The 20,878-nt window shown below is 45.4% G+C and overlaps 1 pseudogene; it reads right to left on the bottom strand.

Annotated features, from left to right (window-relative positions):
* Nucleotides 1-9,636: 9,636 nt before the first annotated feature.
* On the bottom strand, nucleotides 9,637-14,390 carry LOC119325842 (annotated as a pseudogene).
* Between the last annotated feature and the right edge of the window lie 6,488 nt (nucleotides 14,391-20,878).

Below are 20,878 nucleotides of genomic sequence, written 5' to 3'. Positions count from 1 at the left end.
GTCTGTTGGGTTGACACGGATCGAGACTGTGATTTGTCACTCCGTATGACGGAGAGGTATCTCTGGGCCCACTCGGTAATGCATCATCATAATGAGCTCGGAGTGACCAAGTGTTTGGTCACGGGATCATGCATTACGGTACGAGTAAGTGACTTGCCGGTAACGAGACTGAACAAGGTATTGGGATACCGACGATCGAGTCTCGGGCTTGTAACGTACCGATTGACAAAGGGAATAGTATACGGGGTTGTTCGAATCCTCGACATCGTGGTTCATCCGATGAGATCATCGAGGAGCATGTGGGAGCCAACATGGGTATCCAGATCCCGCTGTTGGTTATTTCCCGAGAGCCGTCTCGGTCATGTCTACGTGTCTCCCGAACCCGTAGGGTCTACACACTTAAGGTTTGGTGACGCTAGGGTTGTATGAATATGAGTATGCAGTATACCGAATGTTGTTCGGAGTCCCGGATGAGATCCCGGACGTCACGAGGAGTTTCGAAATGGCCGGAGGTAAAGAATTATATATAGGAAGTGGTATTTCGGCCATCGGGAAAGTTTCGGGGTCACCCGGTATTGTACCGGGACCACCGGAAGGGTCCCGGGGATCCATCGGGTGGGGCCACCCATCCCGGAGGGCCCCATGGGCTGAAGTGGGAGGGGAGCCAGCCCATAGTGGGTTGGTGCGCCCCCTAGGCCCACCCCCTGCGCCTAGGGTTGAAACCCTAGGGTGGGGGGGGGCGCACCACATGCCTTGGGGGGCACTCCTCCCCCCTTGGCCGCCGCCCCCTTGGGAGATTGAATCTCCCAGGGCCGGCGCCCCCCCTGGGGGCCTATATAAAGGGAGGGGGAGAGGGGCAGCCGCACCCTGAAGTCCTGGCGCCCCCTCCCCCTGCTACACCTCTTCCTCCTCCGTCACGTGCTTGGCGAAGTCCTGCCTGAGTGCTGTTGTTCCACCACCACCACGCCGTTGTGCTGCTGCTGGAGCCATCATCATCAACCTCTCCTTCCCCCTTGCTGGATCAAGAAGGAGGAGACGTCACACGCACCGTACGTGTGTTGAACGCAGAGGTGTCGTCCGTTCGGCGCTAGGATCTCCGGTGATCTGAATCACGGCGAGTACGACTCCATCATCACCGCTCCATCTAACGCTTCCGTACGCAATCTACAAGTGGTATGTAGATACAAACTCAATCCCTTGACTCGTTGCTTAGATGAACTCATAGATGGATCTTGGTGAAACCGTAGGAAAAATTTTAATTTTCTGCAACGTTCCCCAACAGTGGCATCATAAGCTAGGTCTATGCGTAGTTCTCTATTGCACGAATAGAACACAATTTAGTTGTGGGCGTAGATCTTGTCAACTTGCTTGCCGCTACTAGTCTAATCTTGCTTCAGCGGTATTGTGGGATGAAGCGGCCCGAACCAACCTTACACGTACGCTTACGTGAGACCGGTTCCACCGACACATGCACTAGTTGCATAAGGTGGCTGGCGGGTGTCTGTCTCTCCCACTTTAGTTAGAGCGGATTCGATGAAAAGGGTCCTTATGAAGGGTAAATAGAAATTGACAAGATCACGTTGTGGTTATTCGTAGGTAAGAAAACGTTCTTGCTAGAACCAAATTGCAGCCACGTAAAAGATGCAACAACAATTAGAGGACGTCTAACTTGTTTTTGCAGCAATTGTCATGTGATGTGATATGGCCAGAAGTTGTGATGAATGATGAATGATATATTGTAATGTATGACATCATGTTCTTGTAATAGGAATCACGACTTGCATGTCGATGAGTATGACAACCGGCAGGAGCCATAGGAGTTGTCTTTATTTTTGTATGACCTGCGTGTCATTGAAGAACGCCATGTAAACTACTTTACTTTATTACTAAACGCGTTAGTCATAGAAGTAGAAGTAGTCGTTGGCGTGACAACTTCATGAAGACACGATGATGGAGATCATGATGATGGAGATCATAGTGTCATGCCGGTGACAAGATGATCATGGAGCCCCGAAGATGAAGATCAAAGGAGCTACATGATATTGGCCATATCATGTCACTACTTTATATAATTGCATGTGATGTTTATTATGTATTATGCATCTTGTTTACTTAGAACGACGGTAGTAAATAAGATGATCCCTTACAAAATTTCAAGAAGTGTTCTCCCCTAACTGTGCACCGTTGCTAAAGTTTGTCGTTTCGAAGCACCACGTGATGATCGGGTGTGATAGATCCTTACGTTCACATACAACGGGTGTAAGACAGTTTTACACATGCAAAACACTTAGGGTTAAGTTGACGAGCCTAGCATGTACAGACATGGCCTCGGAATACGGAGACCGAAAGGTCGAACACGAGTCGTATGGAAGATACGATCAACATGAGAATGTTCACCGACGATGACTAGTCCGTCTCACGTGATGATCGGACACGGCCTAGTCGACTCGGATCGTGTAACACTTAGATGACTAGAGGGATGTCTAATCTGAGTGGGAGTTCATTATATTAATTTGATTAGATGAACTTAATTATCATGAACTTAGTCTAAAACCTTTGCAAAATATGTCTTGTAGATCAAATGGCCAACGCTCATGTCAACATGAACTTCAACGCGTTCCTAGAGAAAACCAAGCTGAAAGATGATGGCAGCAATTATACGGACTGGGTCCGGAACCTGAGGATCATCCTCATAGCTGCCAGGAAACAATATGTCCTAGAAGGACCACTAGGTGACGCTCCCGTCCCAGAGAACCAAGACATTATGAATGCTTGGCAGTCTCGTGCTGATGATTACTCCCTCGTTCAGTGCGGCATGCTTTACAGCTTAGAACCAGGGCTCCAAAAGCGTTTTGAGCAACACGGAGCATATGAGATGTTCGAGGAGCTGAAACTAGTTTTCCAAGCTCATGCCCGGGTCGAGAGATATGAAGTCTCCGACAAGTTCTATAGTTGTAAGATGGAGGAAAATAGTTCTGTCAGTGAGCACATACTCAAAATGTCTGGGTTGCACAACCGTCTGTCCCAGCTGGACATTAACCTCCCAGATGAGGTGGTCATTGACAGAATCCTTCAGTCGCTCCCACCAAGCTACAAGAGCTTTGTGATGAACTACAATATGCAGGGGATGGTGAAGACCATTCCTGAAGTATTTTCAATGCTGAAGTCAGCAGAGGTTGAAATCAAGAAAGAACATCAAGTGTTGATGGTCAATAAGACCACTAAGTTCAAGAAGGGCAAGGGTAAGAAGAACTTCAAGAAGGACGGCAAAGATGTTGCCGCGCCCGGTAAGCCAGTTGCCGGGAAGAAGTCAAAGAATGGACCCAAGTCTGAGACTGAGTGCTTTTACTGCAAGGGGAAGGGTCACTGGAAGCGGAACTGCCCCAAATACTTAGCGGATAAGAAGGCCGGCAACACCAAAGGTATATTTGATATACATGTAATTGATGTGTACCTTACCAGTACTCGTAGTAACTCCTGGGTATTTGATACCGGTGCCGTTGCTCATATCTGTAACTCACAGCAGGAGCTGCGGAATAAGCGGAGACTGGCGAAGGACGAGGTGACGATGCGCGTCGGGAATGGTTCCAGAGTCGATGTGATCGTCGTCGGCACGCTACCTCTACATTTACCTACGGGATTAGTTTTGAACCTTAATAATTGTTATTTAGTGCCAAGTTTGAGCATGAACATTGTATCCGGATCTCGTTTGATACGATATGGCTACTCATTTAAATCTGAGAATAATGGTTGTTCTATTTATATGAGAGATATGTTTTATGGTCATGCTCCGATGGTCAATGATTTATTCTTAATGAATCTCGAGCGTAATGTTACACATATTCATAACGTGATGTAAAGTTGATAACGATAGTTCCACATACTTGTGGCACTGCCGCCTTGGTCACATTGGTGTCAAGCGCATGAAGAAGCTCCATGCTGATGGACTTTTAGAGTCTCTCGATTATGAATCATTTGACACATGCGAACCATGCCTCATGGGCAAAATGACCAAGACTCCGTTCTCCGGAACAATGGAGCGAGCAACCAATTTGTTGGAAATCATACATACCGATGTGTGCGGTCCAATGAGTGTTGAGGCTCGCGGAGGATATCGTTATGTTCTCACTCTCACAGATGACTTGAGTAGATATGGGTATGTCTACTTGATGAAACACAAGTCTGAGACCTTTGAAAAGTTCAAGGAATTTCAGAATGAAGTAGAGAATCAACATGACCGAAAGATAAAATTCTTACGATCGGATCGTAGAGGAGAATATTTAAGTCAGGAATTTGGTACACACTTAAGAAAATGTGGAATCGTTTCACAACTCACGCCGCCTGGAACACCTCAGTGAAACGGTGTGTCCGAACGTCGTAATCGCACTCTATTGGATATGGTGCGATCTATGATGTCTCTTACCGATTTACCGCTATCATTTTGGGGATACGCTCTAGAGACAGCTACATTCACTTTAAATAGGGCACCGTCTAAATCCGTTGAGACGACACCGTATGAATTATGGTTTGGGAAGAAACCTAAGCTGTCGTTTCTAAAAGTTTGGGGATGCGATGCTTATGTCAAGAAACTTCAACCTGAAAAGCTCGAACCCAAATCGGAAAAATGCGTCTTCATAGGATACCCTAAAGAAACCATTGGGTATACCTTCTACTTAAGATCCGAGGGCAAGATCTTTGTTGCCAAGAACGGATCCTTTCTAGAAAAAGAGTTTCTCTCGAAAGAAGTAAGTAGGAGGAAAGTAGAACTCGATGAAGTACTACCTCTTGAACGGGAAGGTAGTGCAGCTCAGGAAAATGTTCCTGTGATGCCTACACCAACTGAAGAGGAAAATAATGATGATGATCAAGATACTTCAGATCAAGTTGCTACTGAACTTCGTAGGTCCACAAGGACACGTTCCGCACCAGAGTGGTACGGCAACCCTGTCCTGGAAATCATGTTGTTAGACAACGGTGAACCTTCGAACTATGAAGAAGCGATGGCAGGCCCAGATTCCAACAAATGGCTAGAAGCCATGAAATCCGAGATAGAATCCATGTATGAAAACAAAGTATGGACTTTGACTGACTTGCCCGATGATCGGCGAGCGATAGAAAACAAATGGATCTTTAAGAATAAGACGGACGCGGATGGTAATGTCACCATCTATAAAGCTCGACTTGTCGCTAAGGGTTATCGGCAAGTTCAAGGGATTGACTACGATGAGACTTTCTCTCCCGTAGCGAAGCTTAAGTCCGTCCGAATCATGTTAGCAATTGCCGCATATTATGATTATGAGATATGGCAGATGGACGTCAAAACGGCATTCCTTAACGGGCATCTTAAGGAAGAACTGTATATGATGCAGCCAGAGGGTTTTGTCGATCCTAAGAATGCTAACAAAGTATGCAAGCTCCAGCGATCCATTTATGGGCTGGTGCAAACATCTCGGAGTTGGAACATTCGCTTTGATGAAATGATCAAAGCGTTTGGGTTTATGCAGACTTATGGAGAAGCCTGCGTTTACAAGAAAGTGAGTGGGAGCTCTGTAGCATTTCTCATATTATATGTAGATGACATACTTTTGATGGGAAATGATATAGAATTCTTGGACAGCATTAAGGCCTACTTGAATAAGTGTTTTTCAATGAAGGACCTTGGAGAAGTTGCTTATATATTAGGCATCAAGATCTATAGAGATAGATCGAGACGCCTCATAGGTCTTTCACAAAGCACATACCTTGATAAGATTTTAAAGAAGTTTAAAATGGATCAGTCCAAGAAGGGGTTCTTGCCTGTATTGCAAGGTGTGAGATTGAGCTCGGCTCAATGCCCGACCACGGCAAAAGATAAAGAAGAGATGAGCGTCATCCCCTATGCCTCAGCCATAGGATCTATTATGTATGCCATGCTGTGTACCAGACCTGATGTAAACCTTGCCGTAAGTTTGGTAGGGAGGTACCAAAGTAATCCCGGCAAGGAACACCGGACAGCGGTCAAGAATATCCTAAAGTACCTGAAAAGAACGAAGGACATGTTTCTCGTTTATGGAGGTGACGAAGAGCTCGTCGTAAAGGGTTACATCGACGCTAGCTTTGACACAGATCTGGATGACTCTAAGTCACAAACCGGATACGTGTATATGTTGAATGGTGGAGCAGTAAGCTGGTGCAGCTGCAAGCAGAGCGTCGTGGCGGGATCTACATGTGAAGCGGAGTACATGGCAGCCTCGGAGGCAGCGCATGAAGCAATTTGGGTGAAGGAGTTCATCACCGACCTAGGAGTCATACCTAATGCGTCGGGGCCGATCAAACTCTTCTGTGACAACACTGGAGCTATTGCCCTTGCCAAGGAGCCCAGATTTCACAAGAAGACCAGGCACATCAAGCGTCGTTTCAACTCCATCCGTGAAAATGTTCAAGATGGAGACATAGATATTTGCAAAGTACATACGGATCTGAATGTCGCAGATCCATTGACTAAACCTCTCTCGCGAGCAAAACATGATCAACACCAGAACTCTATGGGTGTTCGATTCATCACAATGTAACTAGATTATTGACTCTAATGCAAGTGAGAGACTGTTGGAAATATGCCCTAGAGGCAATAATAAAAGCATTATTATTATATTTCCTTGTTCATGATAATTGTCTTTTATTCATGCTATAAATTGTATTATCCGGAAATCGTAATACACGTGTGAATACATAGACCATAACATGTCCCTAGTAAGCCTCTAGTTGACTAGCTCGTTGGTCAACAGATAGTCATGGTTTCCTGAGTATGGACATTAGATGTCATTGACAATGGGATCACATCATTAGGAGAATGATGTGATGGACAAGACCCAATCCTAAGCATAGCACAAGATCGTGTAGTTCGTTTTGCTAGAGCTTTTTCAATGTCAAGTATCTCTTCCTTAGACCATGAGATCGTGTAACTTCCGGATACCGTAGGAGTGCTTTGGGTGTACCAAACGTCACAACGTAACTGAGTGACTATAAAGGTGCACTACAGGTATCTCCGAAAGTGTCTGTTGGGTTGACACGGATCGAGACTGGGATTTGTCACTCCGTATGACGGAGAGGTATCTCTGGGCCCACTCGGTAATGCATCATCATAATGAGCTCAGAGTGACCAAGTGTTTGGTCACGGGATCATGCATTACGGTACGAGTAAAGTGACTTGCCGGTAACGAGACTGAACAAGGTATTGGGATACCGACGATCGAGTCTCGGGCTTGTAACGTACCGATTGACAAAGGGAATAGTATACGGGGTTGTTCGAATCCTCGATATCGTGGTTCATCCGATGAGATCATCGAGGAGCATGTGGGAGCCAACATGGGTATCCAGATCCCGCTGTTGGTTATTGCCCGAGAGCCGTCTCGGTCATGTCTACGTGTCTCCCGAACCCGTAGGGTCTACACACTTAAGGTTCGGTGACACTAGGGTTGTATGAATATGAGTATGCAGTATATCGAATGTTGTTCGGAGTCCCGGATGAGATCCCGGACGTCACGAGGAGTTTCGGAATGGTCTGGAGGTAAAGAATTATATATAGGAAGTGGTATTTCGACCATCGGGAAAGTTTCGGGGTCACCCGGTATTGTACCGGGACCACCGGAAGGGTCCCGGGGGTCCACCGGGTGGGGCCACCCATCCCGGAGGGCCCCATGGGCTGAAGTGGGAGGGGAGCCAGCCCATAGTGGGCTGGTGCGCCCCCTAGGCCCACCCCCTGCGCCTAGGGTTGAAACCCTAGGGTGGGGGGGGCGCACCACATGCCTTGGGGGGCACTCCTCCCCCCTTGGCCGCCGCCCCCTTGGGAGATTGAATCTCCCAGGGCCGGCGCCCCCCCTGGGGGCCTATATAAAGGGAGGGGGGAGAGGGGCAGCCGCACCTTGAAGTCCTGGCGCCCCCTCCCCCTGCTACACCTCTTCCTCCTCCGTCACGTGCTTGGCGAAGCCCTGCCGGAGTGCTGCTGTTCCACCACCACCACGCCGTTGTGCTGCTGCTGGAGCCATCATCATCAACCTCTCCTTCCCCCTTGCTGGATCAAGAAGGAGGAGACGTCACACGCACCGTACGTGTGTTGAACGCGGAGGTGCCGTCCGTTCGGCGCTAGGATCTCCGGTGATCTGAATCACGGCGAGTACGACTCCATCATCACCGCTCCATCTAACGCTTCCGTACGCAATCTACAAGTGGTATGTAGATGCAAACTCACTCCCTTGACTCGTTGCTTAGATGAACTCATAGATGGATCTTGGTGAAACCGTAGGAAAAATTTTAATTTTCTGCAACGTTCCCCAACACTATGGTGTGGTGAGCGTGTGCACTGGTGGCACTGGTGGCATTGTGCCATTATAGCCAAGGAAAGCTTGGTGCCAACGAGCCCCTGCTGGACGAACATGCTCACCGACGCGTGGCATTTCCGAGCGAGAGCGCGCAGTGAGCAATGAAACCATCGACACCACTAGGCGGCTTCCTTAACGTCTTCGCTTTTAAGTCTCGCCTTGTTGCCGTTCGTCGTGTCTCTCTGCTCGTGACACCTCTGTCGGCGCCATACAACCATTAGAAAGCGAGGTTGCTGACACTTGAGAGGGTGCTAACCAATGGGCGCGGAGGTGGATTTGGTGGCGAGGGCGACAAGAAGAGGACGTCCAACACATGCTTCTGCATAGCCAATGAGCTACAATCGCCGGAGCTCGGGACCGAGAGGTCGTCACGTTCGCAGACGACGACGACGACGGACAAAGTTTTAGTGCAGGATTGGTGGTCAGCTTGCTTGGTGCAGACAACATGAATCATACATGCATATTTGCGCAGGATAGCATGCCCAGGAGATTAGGGTGTGATTAGGTTGGTGGTTGGCTAGATTAAGCTAAGCAACTTCTGTTTAGCGTTGGTGATGGTCAGGCCGCTTTGATTCATGCTGTGGCCACATTTCATGAGTGGAATCCCACTTATTTTCAGATAACCCATATAAATTCTAATGAAGTGTGAAGTGTTGGCTATCACCCATCAAAATATGTTGGGATTAAGTGGGATGTGATAGGACACCCACTACCAGTCTCATTTGTAGCCTGAACGAGGCGAAATAAGGAATGACCGATCACTACCCGCATACGTAGTGGGGATCTGATCAGTCCGACTACACATGCTCAACAGCGCAACGGTCCAACCGCGCGCCGGATCTGTAGTGGTAGCCTTTTTCGCCATCGAGCTCCACACTGGCGGCGGCATGAATCAAAGAAGCTGGCCAGGAAATTCTAATGACGTTGGGCATGCTGCAGGAGCAGGCGCTCAATGCCGCTGGATCATATGGATCAGGCTTGCAATTCACACTCCACACTGGCGGCGGCCGTTCTTTACGGGAGACATTTGCGCTTCTAGCACTCTTTCGTCACCATCGTCACTGTGTTCGTTCCTCCACTGGAGGATGTCGGCACGGTGACTCTCCAAATAATAACCAGTCCAACTAAAAATATGCAATGCTACAGAGAGGCCTAATAATCGGAACATCGAACTGACTAGCCTACTTGTAAACGGTGGGCTCAGATCTGCAACTGCATAGAGGCATAATAACAACTTCACAGGCAAATTGCACCGCAAAATACCAGAAAGGCAACGACATACCAAACATACGCTGATTACATAATAAAGCTTATAAAGTACTACTAATACAAGTTCCATACGTAGGTAGCAAGTGAACAACGGTAGCAAAACACACGGAGCAGAGCAGGTTCAACAAACTGTACAAAAAGGGCAACTAAAGCCGAATCAAGATGCTACATGATCGGCGGGATACTTCAGACATTGCCAACATAGGCATCCTCCTGATGCGGCGCAGCACCGTTCCCACAAGCCTGCCGCTCGAGGGGCACTAGCCTGAGCCGGACAGTCCAGCGAGGCGCACAGGCTGATTGTTTTTGAATCTCAGACCACCAGCGCCGCTGTTACCACCTACAAAAGAGTAGGGGGCTGGGCAGTCACTAGGACAGTGCCCAAGCTGATTACATCTGAAGCAAAAAACCAAGGCTGCCGTTGCCGTTTCCACCTGAAGAGCCGTGCGAGGCGGAGGCGGCCTGCACCGGACAGTCTCTAGACCAGTGCCCAGGCTGATTGCATTTGCTGCATGGGCGAGCATTGGATGCAGAAGAGCCATATGAACTCGGCGTGAAGCCGCAACCTGTTGCTGGTGGCTGGATATCCATGGCTGCTGGGCAGTTCTGCACGTTGTGCCCAGTGGAGCCACAAGTACTGCATACATATCGTGCTGCTGATGGTGCTGCATTAGGCATCCCGCCAGATACCTTAGCTTGCCGTCCGGCGTCTGAGTTGGTGAAACCAGCCTTCACAGCAGTAGCAACACCATTCACACCAGGTGCTGATCCTCGACCATCCGCCCAAAGGCCATCAAATGCTCCAAGATCAAAAACACGACTCTTGTTTGATGTGTGATCCAATCTTTCAGCCTTCAGGATGCTGACTTTCACATGCGCCTCGTCGCTAAAGGTTTCTTCCTTGACTTTCAGCTTCAACAGATATCGCTGATAACAGGCCCCATGTATTATTTCTGCGAATCGTGCGTCATCTAGATCCACATTTTTAATCATGAAAAGCTCTTCCGCTGAGAGGCCAATTATTTCCTGGCCAGCTTCTTGGAATGCAGTAGCATTGGTAGTCCCAGTGTGGTCCTGGATCTTACACTGAAACAAGTATCGATACTCACAATTTTGAGAGCTCTGCTGGCATTTGGGGCAATGCCACATCCCATCACCATTATTTGTTACCTTTCTGTTGCAGCGCTTACCATTAACCTCCCTTGTGCAAGCTGGATAAGAAAATTTCTCGGTGTCGATGTGTGAAATTGTAGCTTCAACAGTGACCCAATCTGACTGATCTGATCGCCCCAAGTTCTCGTCCTTGATCTGCGCAACTGTTTTTCGCATATACATCTTGCCCACACTTGAGATGTCCTTAGATAAAGAAGTGCAAACCGCTAATTTCCCTTCAGTTATGTACCACTGCATCAGCTTCTCTGCATCAGGCAAGTCTGGATTTATTTTTAACAAGCTTGAGCTGACTGTTCCCACAGTTTTGCCGTTGAATTCGCAGATGCGGCCACCTTTCAAGGCAAGTATAGGGTTAGAGCCAGAAATGCACATCAAGTGCAGCTGCTGACCTTCAGCATTACAGACATTTCCCCATAATGTTATTTCCACACTGCAACCAGACATGTCCTTCAGTTGAAGGGTTCTTTTCTGGGTTTCTGCGCCATCCTTCCGCATTATTATAACAGAAGGGCTAACTGATGTAACAACCCCAAGCAAATCAACCATAACTCCACTGTCCATATTTACTATTTCACTGATCTGCTGGAAATTGTATTGCTGCCAAGGGATGCCGCTGTCATCACTGGAACAGATTTCTACAGATGTTGAACTATCCAAAATCAGTTCATACGCATTGTTTAAATGGTTAAACAACTTCTGTGCTGGTTTCAACAATCCTCCAGATATGAAATACACATTTCCAACAACAAGTTGGTCAGAGAACTGGGCAACCATCAAACCAAAGCATGTTGCACGAATTTCTCCACCCTGTGCATCAAGGAGATCAAAGGATAAGGCTCTCCCGTGGAAGTGATCAATCTTTGCAGTGACCCTACCCTTGATATGGGTTCAAGGCAGCGATAGGGATGACAGAAGGAGTGCCATTGTTAGGAACAGATCCTCTGTTCACACATACTGGAGGTGGCTGCTCACACGAAAACTCTGCAGGGCGAGGGCCAAAGCTCCAACCAGTGGGACGAAGTGCAGGCATTTTCCCTTGATGAGAGTTCAGTGAAAGCTGCTGCATCTTGGCATTTATTGTGTTTTGCTTTAGCACTGAACCGTGAAGTCCACTGAACGACAGATTGTTAACAGCATTTTCTGCCCTTGCGGCAATAGAAGAGCGCAATAGATCTTGATCAGGAGAAAATGCCATGTCATTAATACCTTGCTCAGTCCTTGACCCATGGATGCCTAGGCCACTAGAACAGGATCTAATATTTGGTTGAGCAGCATTGAGCTGATAACTTGTAGGACTCCCGATCAGTGTGCACTCAGTTTGCACCACTTCAAGTTGGATAACAATGATGACCCTGAAACAAAAACCCAATATACGTCAGAAATATTATAGAACTGTCAATGGACAAGGCATATATAAGTAGCTCTACCAGAAGAGAAGTTTCAAGGAATGGACTCCATTTACTATTATGGGGCTAAAAGTAACAATGTAACATAGAGTACATCCTAGCAAGAAACCAGTAGGATTAGAAGACACTAAAGAGAAAGTTACTGTAATAGGAAATGTTTAATACTCCCACCGTTCACAAATATAAGATGTTCTAACTTTTTTTTCTGATTTGGATGTATATAGACATATTTTAGTCTGTTTGTTCACTCATTTCAGTCCGTATGTAGTCCATATTGAAATATCCAAAACATCTTGTATTTATGAACAGAGGGAGTAGCAAAAAGAAAGATAATTTTGGAAAGTAGAGATTGCCGATAAGGGACCCTTATACTCTGCTAAAAAAATGAAAAAAGAAGAGAAGTTTCCTAAGCCCAAAGCCTCTCTTCCACAACAGCAAGAGCCCTGTCACCAGATTGTGGAGGCCGAGTGACATATCCCCGAGCTTCAAACCATTATCCTACCCAAACCATTATCCATCCCTATCGCACTCCTATAAAAAGCATTTTTTACTCCCTCCGTCCCATAATATAAGAGCGTTCTTTACACTAGTGTAGTGTCAAAAATGCTCTTATATTATGGGACGGAGGGAGTACAGTGTAAAAAACGCTCTTATATTATGGGACGGAGGGAGTAAAAAACGCTTTTTATAGTCAATACACTAGAGTAATATTGTAACAGCATATATATACTTGATACTAGTACTACAGACATTTATGATGAAAATTCTAGTATTCACATTGTCACATGAGCCATTCTCGAACCAACAGGCAGGCGTGTCATTTATATTGGAAAAAAGTTCTCCAAAATGGTATAAAGCTAAACAACCACGAAGGGTGGCGCGGACATTAAACCACACAAATAAAAGGTAAAATGTTCAGGCAGAAGCCTAAGATCAGGAAAACGGAAGTCCTATCTAGCCAATAAACTTGTGCTGTCAGGTGGACTTGCATGCAGCAAAAATATATATCTGATAATGGAGGGTTTGTGTGCTCTAATGTACATCAAAATAATTGATTTGAACTCTATATATAAATCTTTGTTTCCATACAAATAGACAATGCTAGATCTCACGGCCACAGCACAAATACACAAGTCAGTCTTCTAGTTTTGGTAGTACCGGATAGCTATTTCCTTCCAAACTGGTGAGCAAGGTTGTGATATCTGATTCAAGTTGTACCAAATGAACCAGCTAGACTGGACACCTACCCATCGGCGCCATATGTTTTTTTTTGAGGGACATCGGCGCCATATGTTGACTACATAACTCCGTTGCAACTTAGTACTCCCTCCGTTCCAAATTAGTTGTCTCAGATTTGTCTAGATACGAATATATCTAGACATGTTTTAGTGTTAGATACATCTGTATCTAGATAAATCCAAGTCAACTAATTTGGAACGGAGGGAGTACTATTAAAATGTTAAAAAGTTCAGTCATGTACACATCACAGCAAAACCAACACTCGCAAATGCGCATTATTAGCATGTAATGCAAGGAATCAACTACAGGCCCGCGGAAAGCGTGCATGCACCAGCCACAAAAATAGAGCCATAGATCTCGCGGGATACTGCTCGCGCAGTCACCGCGTGGGGGAAATTAGCACAGGAAAACCGTGCAGAACCCTAGCATTTCCCCCCATCTAGCACACATAAACCGCATCAAAACCCTAATCCATCTCGTAGGACAATCAATGCATATCGCGGGGGGTGGGCTGGGGAGCGACTGGCCGTCACCTTCGGCTGCAGACGGAGTTGCAGACGTAGTCGAGGACGCGTATGCCGTCGCGGAGGCGGCCGGTCCTGACGAGGCTGTCGAGGGAGGGGACGAGGATCCCCTCCTGGGAGTGCACGCCGTCGGAGAGCAGGAAGCGGTACCGGTCCGTGCCGCCTCGGCGGGCGGGGGCGCCCACCACCTGCAGCACGGGCCGCAGGCCTCGCTGGAACCGCGACATCACCGCCACCGCGCCGTGGGTCAGGTCCACCTCCATAGCACCTCCCCCCATGTCGCCGCGGCGGTGGGGCGGAGTCCGGCGGAGCCCGAGAGAGAGCGAGACCCTGGCTTCTGGAAGAAGGTTGAGGGAGAGGGTTCACGGGTGCGAATTGTGAGAGAGCAAGGCTGTGGAGGGGTTTGGAACCGGGGAGGATGGGGACGGGCTTGGGCGCAGTTATTGGTTGGGAGTTGGAGGTGGCTTACGAGGGAAGCCGGTTGTGTCCCGAATTCCGAGGCGGGTCGTGCCGCGGGTGGGAGCAGCCGCGTGTGTATCGCTTTGGGAAAAAAATTCTATAAGACCAGGTCTCACAGATTAGAAGGTGAGACCCGTCCTGATGGATGACATGTGGCATTCACAAATCACAAAGCATCCACCACCCCCCACCTGAAATCAGGGGGGAGAGATTAGATGCTTTGTGATTTGTGAATGTCACATGTCATCCATCAGGGTGGGTCTCACCTGAACTATGGCGTGTCTGATTCTGGACGAAATCACTATTCTGACCTTTTTAACAATCTTTATCACAAAATGAACTTAATATGAAAGTATTTCACAATCTGATCTTTTTAGTAACGCCACAGCACGTGGCGTTTCTTCTCGATATAAAAACGCCGAAGTAGCTCGCATTTCAGACCCACATACGAATGCTAAGCTAGCTAGCGCTTCCGATCCACATTGAAACGCCAAGCGCATTGGCGTTGCCGCCCAGGCCGAAACGCCACGATCATTGGCGTTTGTAGCATAAACTCCCGCCGGCTCCAGGTGAAGTAATCTTACTGCTCACGCTGTAGCACCTAGCACGGTAAACACTGCGGTAACCAGAGTACCTGCATCCTGACAACACTGCGGTAATAATGCTGATCCTGACAACACCTACCACGGTGTTTGCATCTTTTCGTGTGAACAGTGTGAACCGCCTTGGGCCAGAATCAGAGTACCTGCATCATCATTGATGACTCGTCATCTCTCCAGCAGCACTCTCCCTGTGCTGTGCTTGTCCTCCAAACTGGACGATGCACATGACTGATATAAATGAGAACTGACTTGACTGCTGCGGCCACCCGGAAGATGCCTGGTAAATGTGGACGCAAAAGCATGAATGCTACAAACGCCAAGAATCATGGCGTTTCGGCCTGGCGGCAACGCCAACGTGCTTGGCGTTTCCATGTGGGTCGGAAGCGCTAGCTAGCTTGGCGTTCGTCTGTGGGTCTGAAACGCGAGCTACCTCGGTGTTTTTATATGAAGAAGAAACGCCACGGGCTGCGGCGTTGCTAAAAGGGTTAGATCGTGAAATACTTTCATGTCGAGTTCACTTTGTGACAAAGATTGCTGAAAAGGTCAGAATAGTGATTTCGGCCTCTGATTCTCAGGGGACGCCGTCTGGTTGCTCACAAGGTCCGGCAGCATGCAATGCAGTGGTTCTTCTCCTCCAACATACCGACGCATTTCATCCGGCCACGTCCGTTTAGGTCCGCGCGAATAAAAATCATGGTTCAATGGACTGACATACTACAAAACAAGAAATGCACTCGTTGAGAGTTCTACCCCCTTATGCGTAACTGATCTAGTTGTATACGCCCTACTGTGGGATTCGTCGGATTTAGCTCCGACACACACGCTGGGGCCTTGACCACGAGTACAAGGGTCATCGTCTCCTCCCGACGGATCTGCTTCTTGCCATCAAATGCCGTGTCCTGTCCGGACAGGCGTTGACAGCAGCAGAAGAATCCTCAATTTCTATCTCGTGGAGGAGTTGGTATGTGGTCTTGGGCACCACAGGCACGCCACAACACCACATATCTTAGCATCGATAGAGAAGTTGGATGCTGTTGCAGGAGTGGACACCATAGTGCCAACCGGCAGAAACAAGGCCCCTAGACGAACCAAAGCCAGGAGAGGCGTACCTCATGGTGGCGGTCAGTGGTCCAGGCGATGGCTGATGACGGCATGGCCACGTGGATGAACCGGGGCTGGCCAAGGTGGCCCTGCTAGTGGAGACTTGTGGGCCAGATGACACTAGGCCGTGACATAACCTTGACGAAGAATCATAGCTGGTGGATGTGACGCTCCTTGTGGCGGCGGTGGCATCCCACAGTCGGCGCACTCCCAATAGTATTCCTTAACTCTTGAATTGATACACTTGTTCATGGCATCTATTCTTTATCTTCACTTTTCACCTTCTCATCCTTAACCTCAGTGATCTGCTCCTCTTAGACATCCTTCTGCGTACAAAAACAGAAGAAGAAGCACGGGCATAAATCAATAGAATAGTTTAGTTTCAGAAGTCTTTTTTGATTGGTATATCAATCATGGTTTATAGGGAAATAGTTAGAATAGGAAAGCTCTGTTAGTTACTAATGTTTGGGTTTTTGTTTATGGCAATAGTAGGTTTCTTGCTTGTCATATTTAGAATATAAGCATCAGTTACATTTGACGTTCAACCTTTTTATAGAAGAGAAAGGAAGGTTAAAGGCAAGGGCGCAACATAATATATAAGACAAACTTGCTCTTTGAGGGGAAAATTTTCCACATCATGACCCAGAGTTGTATTCCTGGAAGGCGAGGCGCTGCTCACGACCGTAACACCCGACCTCCCGCCACGGCGACGCTTGATGCTAGAGAGAAGGAGGCAGGAGGCCGGAGCACAACAACAGGAATATGAGATCGATACATTTGTACGGGGGTGACACCGTGGTGGCCAATAGTGCGCGCTCCCTCACTCGGTCTTCTCCCCATTCCTTCGATCGTTTGACTTTCCTAAAAAAAAGTTATTGGGGGTTTTATTTTTTTAAATATTTATGAGTTTTAAAAAATGTCATGATTTTTTTTACCAATTTTGAAGTTAATTAAAAAGAGCAATTTTTTAAAATGTACGAGATAGGTGTTATGTATAAATGCTTCGCCATACTATTAAGTATTCTCCTTTATTTTTTTATCTATCTAAGTGGAGTAGAATAGCTTGGTTGATGACTAATGATCATATGTCTATTATCCAATGTACGTCCCAGAATAGGTCCTATTATCCTACATTTTCCAGATAGTCCATAGCTATTCACAGCTACCACCTTAACACCAAAGAAGAGTTTGACTCAATGCTTTATTTCAAGTTCAAGCATATGAAAATATTCACTATTTTGAAAAAAAATTGCGGGTTCAGAAAATTGTTCACTAATTTGAGAAAATATTCAGGGGTTTCAAAAAAGTCTGTCGGTTTTAAAAAAGTTGGCGTACTTGAAAAAAGTTTCACGAGTATGGAAAAGGTTTGCTCATTTGACAATTGAACATGAATTTTAAAGAGTTCAAAAATTTGAAAATGTTCCCATATTTGAAAAATGATCACAAAAAAGAAAATTTGGAATTTTCCAAAAAGGACGAAAAACAAAAAAGGTTTTTTAAATAATAATAATAAATATATTTGAGCCAAATAAACTGGTAGAAAAACCCAACCGAAAAACGTAGAAAATAACAGAACTTAAGCTTCTAATTAGCACCCCGCAAAAAAACTAAGCTTCTAGTTTTTTTCTTTGAGATTTAGAAGTAAGCTTCTAGTAGCTCCTAAAACCTAAACTAGCAGAAGATTATATAGACCGGCCCAATAGCAAATACGACCATTTTTCAAATTCATGAACATTTTTTCTAAAATTCATGAATATTTCTTTCAATTGTGAACATTTTTAGAATTCACGAACATTTTATTAAAACTAGCATATATTTTTCGAAATTGTGAAAATTGTTTTGAAACTCATAAACATTGTATGAATTGGCGAATATTTTTTGAAATTTGGGAACAATTTCTAAAATTCCTGATTATTCTTTTGTTTTGTTGAACATTTTTTAAATGCATGTCCCGTTTTTTAAGAGATGAGTTTGAATTTCTGAAACAATTATTGAAATTTGCAAACATTTTCTAACAATTCATGAACATTTGGTTCAAATTCATAGACATTTTTTAGTTTCATGATTTGTTTTTCAAAAATCTTGGGCATACATAAGAATATGCTTTTTTTGAAAAATCAGGAACATTTTATGATTTTTTGAACATTTTATTGAATTCATATGCATTTTATGATTTTATGTTTTTTTTAAATGCACATTTTATATAATCCTGAGTCATTTTAGATAAAAAAGAGAAATAAAATAGAAATGAATTAAAAAACAGTGGGCGGCACATGGGCCAGCCCAAAAAGGAGCGCGCGTACCCTCCCATACGCCAAGTCCTTTATATAGGGACGGCACATCATCTTTTAGTCTAGTTTTTTTACTATTCTTCTTTTCTTTTTCTGAGGGTCAAACGCTGCTTTCATTACTTAACTTACAGTTACATCGTCGCAAATAGCATCACGAATACAAACTGGAGGAACATTAAACCAAGTTTTATATCTTATTCACGCAGCCTTCCCTCGCAAGATTGTGAGCCACCTTGTTCGTCGATCTTCTGTCACGATAATGGGACTAAAGTGCGTACCACTCCCAAGTTGTCTGTCTCTAAGCACATCTTTTCTGTACCAAGTTCAATAGCTAGTTGGACTCCCCTCCTACAAGCCAACAATTCCACATGCTCAGGAACAATGATATTAGAGAAAAAAAAATGACAAGCCCATGCACGGAACATGCCATGATGGTCACGAACGATCCTACTAGACAGCAACTTCTTTGTATATTGGTATTAGCTTTAAGAGAGTATTCCACCAGAAGACCCTTCTAGCTTGCCAGTGCGTGGTGAATCCGCATAGTATGTTTCCCAAAACATGTTGACCCAAGGCAGATTATCCCTGTCGAAGAACTTGTGCAAATTTTTCAACAAAAGTGATTTATTGTGACTGACCAAGTACAAGACACCTAAGCCTCCATGAGTTTTTGGTTTACAGACAATATCCTAAGTAAACATTGCAGTACTTGTGTCGGCAGTCCTAAATTTTCTCCAAAGACAGTGTCTGAGGTACTTGTAGATTTGCTCTACTATTCCCATTGGTAATGCTAGGCATCTGACAGAGGCAAAGGTGTCCCGTCTTTCGATGAGATGATGAATTTCGCTTTGGTGGAAGTCGACTTTGACGATCCGACTACGAACGTGCGAGGACGTCGTGCCTTAGCAATCGCTAAACCAACTCCGAGAGGTTATTGACCACGCCGGAGCACAACCAACCTGACCACGAGGGTCTGTTTCCTGCGAGCAAACGAAGAACAAGCAAGAAACTGAGATTGCAATCTGGATATTGCGAATATAAGATGAAAGCTTTATTGATCAAGGTGGGGTTCTGTGACGCCTTTGTCTGGTCGTTGAACACAAACGAAGTACGCGAAGTTGCAGCTATGGCAAACTTTAATCTAAACAAAACCCAAGGAAAAAGCTACTAGATGGATCTACTTATATAGGAGCAAGGGGTGGCGGCCAAGGAGGTGGGAGAACGTCCCAAGGCAGCCTAAAACCAACCCTAAGTCGTACAAGGCTCATGGGCCCAAGTGGAGGTGACATAACACCTTTGGACTTGTAGTTTGACTCGGATTCTGCTACAGCGTCAGATTGTTTCATCCATAACTCAACGCTCCGGACGAATTTTAAGGTGAATCCAATTGGTGTGGAAAGAGCACGAAATCTACTTTCCAATAAAAAAGAATCACCCAATTCGGAGTCCGTATGAAAAAGTTATTGATGTTTTGAGTCAGGTATGTCTGTGCAGTCCGAATCTGAGTCCAGAACGTGAGAGACTTGGACTCTATCTTCTCTTGGGCCAAAAGTGACGTGAGAGAACTTTTTGGACAACAAATAAACATCTCTTTCTTCCTTATCTTCATATGTGGATTATACAAATGTATCATACACCTGCAATTAGACAAAACACAAAAGTGTGTGAAGTATTTTTGTTCTGGATAACATAAATAGATTATTGAATAGTTTGCAATAGAAATCACCTGACAAATATGCATGTATGCAATTTTTGGTCATATCCAAGGTAGTTATGTCCTTATCATCCTCCCTTTCTTGAAAATAAAGCCGTCATCGGCGTTGCTTAATCTGAAATGTGGCTAACAAAAGAGACAAGGTGTACATGTTGTATATGTATATGTCATCCATTTTTACTTCCCTCGATTTTTGCATATATGACACATGAATAGACGAGAAACTTGCATAGTTCATAAAATCTAAAGCCAAAACATTATCACAAGAAGTAAAAGGCATGAAATATTGCAACTTAGTTTGCACATATAAGTGAAGCTCTTATTCATTTCAAAAGATTGACAATGTTCATCATTAAACCATCCCAACATTGGTAAATAAACCTTACTTGCATCAAATTTACATGCTACAACATGCTTAAATAAGCAAACATGCAATAAGTCATTCAACACGGAATTATCACCAAGATTAGAGGTCATATCAAAATGATTAAACATTGATTCTTTTGCATCAACAGTTAATTCAATGGGTGCACTCAAAATTGTTGATATTTCAGTTGTTTGATCACATGGCAAAGTTAAATTATCAACGTAGTCCTCTAAAATAGGTGGTATGATCAAAGTAGTGGGTAGCTCATCAGATGGTGCATTCAAATTGACAAGGCATTCATCATTCTCATGTAGAGATGGAAGATCAGTACCTTTGTCATTACCTCTTATGATCAACTCAGATGATGTAGCCATTC

This window comes from Triticum dicoccoides, chromosome 1B (genome assembly GCF_002162155.2).
Source record: "Triticum dicoccoides isolate Atlit2015 ecotype Zavitan chromosome 1B, WEW_v2.0, whole genome shotgun sequence".
In the NCBI taxonomy this organism is placed as follows: domain Eukaryota; kingdom Viridiplantae; phylum Streptophyta; class Magnoliopsida; order Poales; family Poaceae; genus Triticum; species Triticum dicoccoides.
Note: the sequence above shows the minus strand (reverse complement) of the source record. Positions and strands in the feature narration are given on the sequence as shown.